The sequence below is a fragment of the Gambusia affinis genome, linkage group LG22 (assembly GCF_019740435.1).
Source record: "Gambusia affinis linkage group LG22, SWU_Gaff_1.0, whole genome shotgun sequence".
NCBI classification, from domain to species: Eukaryota; Metazoa; Chordata; class Actinopteri; order Cyprinodontiformes; family Poeciliidae; genus Gambusia; species Gambusia affinis.
Genome location: NC_057889.1, coordinates 5,082,594 through 5,093,141, shown reverse-complemented (window position 1 = coordinate 5,093,141; position 10,548 = coordinate 5,082,594). Strand labels below are relative to the sequence as shown.

Below are 10,548 nucleotides of genomic sequence, written 5' to 3'. Positions count from 1 at the left end.
AGATTAATGTAAATATTTCAGAATTTTTTCTAGAAAATTTTCAACTGTAAACTTGGAAATTCCCTTGGTTTTTTCTAGAAAATTTCAGAAATTAATATCAAAATTTCTCAGTTCTTTTCTAGAAAATGCTCAACTTTTCAAACTTGGAAAAGTTTGACTTTTTCTCTCTTTTAGTAGCAATTTTACAACTGTTCAATCTTAAAATTATCTTTCCTTTTTGTAAAATAAACTTTGTGAGATTAAAATAAAAACTTCTGATTTTTGTGTAGCAAATTTTCAACTTTTGAAACTTGGAAATGTCCTTGTTCTTTTGTAGAATTTTTTATTTTTTTAGATCAATCCCAATATTTCTGAATTGTTTCTAGCTAATGTTAAACTTTTCAAACTTTAAAATTTTCTTGTTTTTTTCCAGTAGATTTCTGAGACTGACTCAAAATTTGACAGAAATGTACTTTCCCTTCTCTCCTATCTACAATATCCCTATGTAGCTATCTGTCACTTTGTCAATTCATTTTAATTATTTAGATTTTACAAATAGTGCATAACCTGCTATGTTTTATTTTGAAGGAGCCAACCGGAAGCTGCGTGTCCTACGGCGACCAGCTTCTGGTTATTTATTTCCCTGAAGGCAGCAGCTGGTTAGCTTGTGAGCTGAAACTTGCGTGCTTAAATCAGACCAGTTTGGCAGCTTGGAGCGACTCCGCGCTCGGACTTTGTGCGGTTCGGATCGGAACGGTACTCCCGCGTTATTTCACACTTTGTTGACCCCGCAGCGGGACTTCAGGCGCCCGGGCTGACAAGTTTGTCAACAACAGGAGCTTCTGACAAAGCAGGTAATTGTAATTTTCCGGGTGGCTAAAGTAATAAAACAGCTTTCGGGGGAGCGGCGGGGAGCTGGTGAATTAATCAGGCGTCAAACTGGAGGCCTAAAACCGGGACTTGTCTGATCAGCCTAGTTAACAGGTGGCGGGATTAACTCGCGCAACAAGTCCGGCTGCTGGATTCAGTAATCATTACCAGATCTCAGCTGGATAACCCGGCTTTAAAACCAACCCTTGAGCTTGTTCAGAAATAAATCATTAAGCATTAAATAAATCAGCTGGTGTGACTGCAACGCTGCGATCTATATTTACTGTTTTGTTTTAATGACCATTTCAGAAACACCTATAAACAATCTGCTGTCACTCAGCTGCTTTGATATGGAAAATCTCCCAGGACCACTTTCCTTTTCCCCAAGACCCGCAGGCTGCCTCACCACGGCAGTGCCATCGAGCAATCCTTTATTTGTCTTTCTATAAATGTGTTTTCAGGTAGTTTTAATTGATAACCAACAGGTTCAAGCGTGAATCTTCTGACATTTTGCTGGTGTGAAACATTATTGGTCTTGACATGACCAGCCTTATGACTAAAACTCGTAAAGATAAGACTGGTAACGACACGATAAATTGGAGCACATAAATTTTACGAGTTTATTTTACCACTTTGGCTTAGCAGTCAGAAACAAAGTATAACTAATGCGCAAGAAGTTAAAGCTAATAAATATGAATTTTAAATGTGGTTATAATGCAGCTTTATTTATTTTTTAGTGGTTGTGACCTTTGAATACTCTCGGGATTTCTTTACTGCTGTATTAGTTTTCATAAATGTCTGTATTAAAATACTTTTTTTTTTTTTTTTTGCTTTACACATTTTTTCTGGTTCATTTTTCTTTTTTGTTTTCTTGCATATTTTTGTACTCTTGCCTGTTATTTCATAATATCTTTCTGAACTCTGGGGTCAGAAGTTGGAGTATTTCCTAACTTGTCTGACGCTGGAGACCAAAACTGTTCTTCAGTCTCTACAACGTCTGACGTTCCTGTGGGAACTCTGCCCTGATCTCACCTGAGCCGCATATTTTCACAGTGGATAAAATCCTCAATATGTTACTTAAATGTGCGTGGTTTAGTTTAGTGTTTTCTGCCAGACATCTGCTCCGAAACTAAAACGTCTGGCCAGATGTAGCTTTCGAAATCCCTGTCTGAATTTAGATAAATGTTTCATGATGAAGAATATTGTGAAAGAGGATAAATTTTAACAGTTAGAACATAAATAAGGAACTCTGGTCTCACCTGATTTACCCTCTTATTTCTCTTTTCTGTTTTTCTGCAGAAAAGTTACAAGCTTTTGTCTTTCATGGGTTTAATTAAAGTATTTGAGTGAAATCAATCATTTTTCCCCTCTATATTCTTTCTTTTGTTAATCTAATTTGATTTGTTTTCTTTCCATCTGATGAAATTTTGTCTGTCTGAGGAAACTCGGCCATTTGAAGTCATACTTTTTGCTCCAGGGACGTTTTCCCCTTTTCCAACTTCCCTCATTCCTCTTCCAGTCCACTTAAGATGCAAACAAGCAAATAGAAAACTCTCTGAGCTCAACTTGCATGTGACTTTTTCAAGTGCTTGAAGTTTTAAAAATAAATCAGATCATTTCCAAAGACAGCAGACGGAACAAAACAAACACAAACTTAACATTTTGGATACAAATGTAACTTTTAAAGTTTAAATTCAGTCATTATTGCTGATGGATGTTAGTAAAGAAAACTTCTCCTTCTTCGTTGGCATTTCTACTGTTTGTATTTAAAAAGAAAATTACAGTCAAAACTGTAAAATACAGTAATAGCCCAATTTTTGCAGGCCTTCAAAATAAAAGCCTCAATTATTAATATTCTGAAATTTCTCCTTTATAAATAAAATTTTAAAGAGAATAGAATTATGTACTGTATCTTCATATTTTTTTAACCATAGATAATTTGAAAAAAATATTTTTGAAGTTAATTTGTTTTATGTATTCCATTTTTTTTAAATATTTAAATTGTAGACTATAATTTTTAGGCTCTTTAATAAAGGATATTTGTCTAATTTCCTATGTATGAAATAATGCTGCTGCTAGTCCTGTTCCTAATACTACAGTGATTATTAAACTAATTATTAATTAAACTAATTCTGGTTAACTTAAACCTTTGATTAAACCTTTTGCTTGTATTTTGACGATAATAATACAGGTAAGTATTATCTCACAAGTATCTCACCTGATGTTTCTCAGGTGAGATACAATCTTCTTTAGATCCATTTAATTAAAATTAAGTCTGACTTTGATCTAAAATATTCGGTTGCACAGTTTTGCTTTTGGTTTGTGAGCTACTACAACTTTTATTTAGATTTAATTTGAAACTTTATTTTTTTTTTACTTTTTTTTTAATGTTTAACTTCGAACCCAGTCAAGTTTTAGATTTAGTAAAGATGTTTAAAGTGTTTTTTATGATTTAAAATTGTAACTCTAAGGTTAGCTATTGGAGTTGGCTGATAAAACGTAAATTGGTGCATCATTCATGAATCTAAAAAACAAATCCTGAAGCTTCATTAATGTTTAATTTTGTTATATTTCACTAAAATTGACAGAAATGAATAAATCCTGAAGGATTACGTTGAGTTCTAGATGCTGGAAATCTATAAACAATCAGGGTTTTTATCACTTTCGGCTTATTAAATGTGCCTTTTTAGCTTTTTGTCCTCTCACAGCTCCACTATCAGATCATTACTGTATATAGAAACTTTCGGAGCAGCTCCACATCCTGATCCGCCTGGACCATAAGGAGGCAGGGAAACTTTTAGGATGGGAACACGACACGACCTTGAGCTTTTGTGGAATCTGGCTAATGGCCGGGAGGACTTCAGATTTCCCTTTTTATGACTTGGATGTTGGTTTTAGTTTGTAGTTGGTGCTAGCCAAAACATTTGGAGCCAGAGCTTTGATTGCACCACATTTAATGAAGTGAAAAGAAAGAAGAAGTGGATTGAACAAGTGTATTCCTCTCTGACCTTCAGCAAAGTGTTATATCGAAATGTTTCTTGTCACTTTTCAAAGTGATTCAGCTTGACAGACCCAGAAGTCGTTACGATTGACTTTTAAAGCACATTTGATCCCTTTTTTCCTCCCACTTAATGTCTCTTCTCCCGTAAAAGGTTAGCTGAGGATAAAAAACTCAAGTCTCCTGAGTAACATTTAGCAGGTCTTCCAGTTTGAGACGGCTCCATGCGAGCCATTAGTGGCGGCAGGATGAGCCGCGGCGTGGAGCGCAGGGGAGTTTTTCTCCCACAGTGAGCTGCCAGCTCCCGGAGACTGTGACAGCGAGGAAGTTTGGAGGCAAGGTCAGATCTTCAAAAGAAACAAAAAACTCATCCACATCTGCTTTGAGCCTGGAAACGTCGTCAAAGAAGCAGAAAAAAAAAAACAGCAACTGGCAGAGGATCTTTTGGACTCCTAAGTGACTCATCACGATCGGCTGCAGGCGCGAGGTCACTGCCGAACTCCTAAAATGGATCCAGAAATGTCTTGAATATCACCAGTGATTTTTATTTTATTTTATTTTTTATTAATCTTTCCATTTTCACATCTAATGGTCCAGGCTGTCTTTCGTCATTCCACATTATTCAGCCGAAAGAGATAAGCCAACAAACCGTGTAATTAAACCTGAGCCTGAACATCGCAAACGCTTTGATTTCATGGCTTTAAATCATCGAAGAAACAAATGATTAAAATCCGTTTCGAACATCGAGGAGAACAATTGGTACGTCTGACGCCAGGCGGAAAGCTGCGTGATTGATTGGACTTTTTCTGTGAGGATTTATGAGTTAAGCAAATCAGTTACTGCTAAACTGTAATTATTTTTGACATAATAGACATTCAGCCTGGTACAAAACCCACCGCAATGGTAAAAGACAGATTTAAGGGGGACTTTTTCCTTAAAAACTCAAAGAAATTAATCTCAGAAATCTGCTAAAATTAAATTTGGTAGATTTCTGAGTTTGAAAAGTAAAAAATTTGCTGGAAAAAAACTCGCAATATTTTAGATTATCAGAAAAAAATTTTTATTTAAATAAAAATTCAATTATTTCGAAGCTTGAAAAATCAAAAATTTACTCAAAAATTCTACAATTTTGAGTGAAAGTCAAAAATTTTCTTAGTTTCAAAAGAAAATATGATCTTTGAGACTCAGAAATTATTTTTTTTTCTAGAAAATTGAGATTAATTTTAACAAACTTCTGAATTTTTTTACTTTTGAAACTCTGAATGTCCAGTTGTTGTTTTTTTTTTCTTTTTCAAAAAGAAAATTTCTGATCTCAACATTTTTCTTACTTAAAATGTTCAAGGTTTTGTATTTCTTAGAAAATTTCTTACCAAAACTTTTTATTTTTGGGTTTTTGCGATGAGCAGCTCTCTGAACGCCATGTTGCTGAAACTCACTTCACGATTAATCTCAAAATTAGTTGTTTGTTTTTTTTTTTTCTTGCAAATTTTCCACTTTTGGATCTTAGAATTTTATTTATTAATTTTTTTAAAGAAAATTTGAGTTTTGTTTGCAAAAATTTATTTATTTTTTCTGTCTACAATGGGCCTAATACTTGTATTAGAAAGAAAAACTAAACTTGGATTTACATCCGTAGTCCAACGTTTTGGGCGTCTTTGAAAAACAAAAAAAATGTTAATGGATATATTTTTTGATTTCTAGTTGTGGGTTTATTCATGTAGTAGAAACAAAAGAGGATGAAGTTGTTTTGGCGTAAAGCTTTTGGGTGTTTGTTATGAACGAACTGTAAAGAAGTTAAAGTAATTTTCTTGCTTCCTTGTTACCTGTATGACAGCTTGTCCCAACATGAACAACCTTCAGGTTGCAACGATTAAATTGCCAATCAATTATTCTATTGATTAATCAGTTTAAAAAATGGCACGTTCTCATTTAACCACATTCCTGTTTTTTACACTAGAAATATATTAAGTAAGAAAATAATCAAATCCATTTTTAAATGAGAGTAAATATTGCAATAACATCATTCCTTTAGTAAATCTGAACGTTTGAGTTTTCTGTAAACATGTTTACAGAAGATGTTTTTATCTTAAACACAAAATGTACACGTTTCCTGTAAAGATTTGGAATAATTGCTGCTCTGATATTTATTTCACCATATGGCTCATTTTGAGTCTGGATGCTTCAGTTAACGATTAATCGGTTACGAAATTAGTTGAAGATTATGTCAATAATCGAAGAATTCGATTAATCGTTTCAGCCTTGGGTAACTCTGAGTCTCCTGACGGCGTTTTTTAAAATTATTTTGCTATTATCCCTTTTTTTTCTGTTTGATTTGCTTCCTTTGTTAAGTTTGAATGGAGGACTTGTTTTGGTTCAAGCGTCGTTTTGCAGAAACGGTAGCAAGACTCCCTTCAAGCTGGAGCGGTTCTGATCTGAGGTCGGTCTGAGTCGGTGTAATTTTAATGTTACTCATGCTACTTATTTCCTGCTCCATTATGGCCGTCCTATCAGAAACTAATAGATTTCCAATTTGTGGCTCAGTACGACTGATTGATTCCCTCAAGAGTGAAGATAAGTAAGACTGTAGATGTTGACTTCTGCTGTATTGCTAAGATAGTTTCTACTTTGTGTATTAATGTGTATATTGGCTGTTTGATTGTCAAGTATTTGCAGATTTTAGCTTTTCACTGGTTGCTGTTTTGGTATTACAGACTTTTTGGAGGTTTTGCTTTTAGTTTGTGCAGAATTTCTATAGATTTGCTGATCCACCATTTGTCTCAGCACCAACATAGACAAGAGCATCCTTCAGTCAAACTATTTCTTTATTTACAGAGCAATATTTAATCATTCTATCTGTTATTAAGGAGATGAATCAGATAATCATAATCCCTCTAAGTTTAAATTGGACCCAAAAAGCTAGTTTGGTCTCTGTTCGATTGAAGTGAGCCCTGGTACGGTTTGAATGTATATATGAACGCAAAGTGGACCAGAGCTCCAAAAGCAGAAAGTAAACCACAGTGCAGGGCATTCTGGGTAAATGCAGCCAAAACAAACGTGCTAATCTAGCGATAGCGGGAGAAATGACTAGTGAATTTTTACTAAAGATTTAAAGAGAAATCCCACAACCACTAAAATCTGATGCTTCTCCATTTTTGTTTCCATTTTATGAAGAAGGAAGTTGCACTCAGTGTCTTCTTCTGAGGTTTTTGTCGTTTCCTCCAATAGTTCTTAGTGCAGCGCCTCCCCAGGTGTGGAGGGGAACAGGTTTATTAATTAGTTCAGTGCAGCGAGAAAGCTGAAAATGTAAAAAAAGTAGCAATTTTGTTCCCAAAACAGACAATCGGGTGTGAAAATACCCTGAAGCTCACTCTGGGTGTGGCTGGTTCTGAAACACATAATTATAATAAATAAAAATATTAATACATTACAAAGATCCTCAGAACTCAGAAAGTTGATTGCAACTTTTGTCTCTTTGTTTTTACTATGTAACTTATGGAATATAAGAATTTTAAAGTGATTTTTTTTTTCTTAAAATCTAAAGTTTGGCTTTGAATATTTATTAGTTATTATATTTATGTAAGAATTATTAAATTGCTGAATCAAAAGAAAACCAAACTGGTTGATTAACCAGTTTAAAAATAAGTAATTTCAGTTTGATTCTATTCAATGTGAGTGTAAAAGTATTTCACACAAAGGAACTAAAATAAAAGTGAAACCTGATTCCTGCTTTAGCATAAATCTGCCTAGTTTCATGTCGGAGCATCGCGTTTTAAAATATGTCCACAGTTCTTCCTGATTAGGTCACAAATGTTTTTATATGAAATAGAATAAATCAGCAGTACTTCTGATTTGACAAAAACCAAACTCCTGGAGGAAAGCGTAATGGAGTGTGGCGTTTCTACTGTTTCTGTTTCACACAGCTTGCTTCGGATAATATCAATATTAAGCGTCTTGGACGGGGAATGAGCCGCAATAATATTTGTGTTTCTCTCAGGGAGCCAATTTTCAGTGAGTTTCTTCACAGCTGGAAGGAGAATGTTTCTAGGTTCGGTTTAATTCGCGACGTAAAACATTTAGAGGAGAAAAAAAAAAACCACAAACGCTTTGACTCGAGACACAACTTCAAAGGTAATCCATGATTACCTGCAATGCTCTAATTAGTTCCCACATTATTCCCAAACTAATCCTGTAAAGCTTTGTTTGCTGGAAAAAAAAAAAAAAAAGATTCCCTGGAATTTGATTAATTATTTTTTTTCTGGATAAGAAATGAAATGGCCTGCAGTGGAGGGCGTTGAGCCAGAACGTAGAGACACTGTGTACCAACTCTGACTGAAGACAAACTCCTGCCTTGTAGGAATGATTCAGTTTGCTGCGTTTGGTGGTAACAGCTCCTTAAACTCCACTGGACTTGGATATTCATGTGCCAGCTGTCTGTTAATATAAATCCTGTTCAGTGTTTTCTCTCCTCACGGTTTTTTACTACCTCTGTGACTGAGAAACAGTTGGAGGAAACGGATTTTGTACAAGTAGTTTACTGTAAACCAGGAAATATTGCACAAGCTTTCACTTTCTTCTGTTAATGTTGGTGTTAAAGTGCAACGGTTTGTGTGATTCACAGTATCGTAGACATTTATCTGCTAACCCACACAGCAGATAAATTTATAAACCTATAAAAATAAAAAGAGCAAACCATGCACAAAATCTTAGCAAGTATTTTTGGTTTAGTTTCTAGAGCAAATATCTTAGAACAGATATGAGCTTGTTTTAAGTCAGTAATTCCTTAATATTTATCAGAACGTTCTAGTTCCACTGGCGCCGTTACCTAGCAACGCCAGGCAAGCCCAGCCCGTCACCTAGCAACCCAGTTCTAGTTACACTGGCAGATTATTTCACTTGTAACAAGACATTTTTCTTGTGTTATAGGTGAAATAATCTGCCAGTTTTTAGCAGGGATCTACGGTATATTGGCTCTAACATTATCGGCTGACATTAGTTATTGTTAAACATATTAGAATCTGACCAAATAATAAAACTGGGCTCATATTAACAGATTATATTTATTTCATTTTGGTTGCATTTTGTTGGTCATGTCAGCCCAGCTGCGTTTTCATTGACAATAAAACTGTAAATTAGAATTATGAAAATAGATTTGCTTAATGTAAACGTGTCACTTTCAAAAGGGGAGAAAATCTTGCCTAGTATTTTTGGTCTATTTTCTAGTTCAAATATTTTAGTACATTTGACATAAAAAAAAAACCAAAAACTAATTTACAAGTAAGTTTTCAGCAACATATAGGGGCTCCTTTAACATCTATAATTCCTCAACACTGATGAAAAAGCTTTAGATTATTTCATTTACAACATGGAAAACATTTTTGTTACAAGTTAAATTAATCTGCCAGTTTTTATAAAATGAATATTAAGGAATCATTTTTTTAAAACAAGCTCTTATATGGTGCTTACAAGTTAGTTTAGTCTTGTATCTAATGTACTAAAACAGGGGTTTTCAAAGTATGAAAGGGTGAGCCCCCCTTCAAGGAGCTTAATGCCTGCTGCGCCTCCCCCCCCCCCCCCCACCCGTGAAGGGGGGCGGAGTTCTAAAAACTCCACCTTCAGCCCCGCTCTGGCCAAAACCAGTGATGGCATAGTTACTTTGAAAAAGTAACTTTAATCGGACTACTGATTACTCCTTGAAAAAGTAACTTAGTTATATTACTGACTCCTTGACTTGGAAAGTAAGTTACTTTCCAAGTCAAGTAGTAACTAACTGCAGGAAAGTAACTAACTGCAGGATTAAGTAACTTTTTAGTTACTTTCAGCAGCTGCTAACAACAACGCTCTGCCTCCTGTGAAAATCACATTGATCTTTGCCAATACTTAATTGTAAGTTATTTTATAATGGTAACATCAACAATGTGTCTCCACTGATAAGGTTGAACTGAAGAGGAGATTGTACAAAAATAAAAAACATGAGTAATTTGTGTGGTCCACTGTTGTCTGGAAAACTCTAAGAAGGATTTTAAAGCCCCTCTCCCCCCAGCCTCCAGATTCTGCGTTACGCCCCTGAGTTTGATGTCGCAGCGCACAGAGCTCCTCCTGCAGCTCCACAGCTCAGATGGCTGCGACACTTATCGTAATATTAATAATTATAACGGTGCTAGTCAGCACTTGCCATTATAACTATTTCCAACTACGGACACGTTCATTCGTGGCTGTTTTCACGTTTATTGCGCTGTTTAAATTAGTCTCGATATTTGCAGTTTTCTGGAGCGCAACGCGAAGCTCGACGTCATTCAGAGGTAATACATTAACTTGACATTAACAAAGACTCAGCGGGACGGATCATCCGGGAAATGATGAACAGGGAGAGACTGAGTAAAACTACCTTAATGACGGACACATTCTGGGATTTATTATGAGTCTCTGCTTATTCCCAACCCCAAATGAGCAACTTCACGTTCAAAAACGAGCCCAAAAAGGCGCAACCCGCCGCTCATTAAATTTTTGCGACTTTAAAAAATGAAGCCCAAAGCCGTTTATAATAATCGGACTTGGCGACAGAAACTGAAAATAGTTCCAGTTTTTCCACCAACAAAATGCGCATCTCCCTCCATTGTTTACATTTCTGTCGCATAGAGACGTCGGTCACTCGACAAGACACGTAGAGGAAATGCGATTAAATAACAAAAGAAGATAGTAAC

The 10,548-nt window shown here is 35.4% G+C and overlaps 1 protein-coding gene across 1 annotated transcript in view; it reads left to right on the top strand.

Annotated features, from left to right (window-relative positions):
• Positions 1-638: 638 nt before the first annotated feature.
• Positions 639-10,548, top strand: part of esr2a (estrogen receptor 2a) — a 29,636-nt gene continuing 19,726 nt past the window's right edge. Inside the window, exon 1 of the mRNA XM_044106064.1 lies at positions 639-833. The gene's annotated coding sequence lies outside the window, so the exon portion shown is untranslated. The remainder of the gene's footprint in view (positions 834-10,548) is intronic.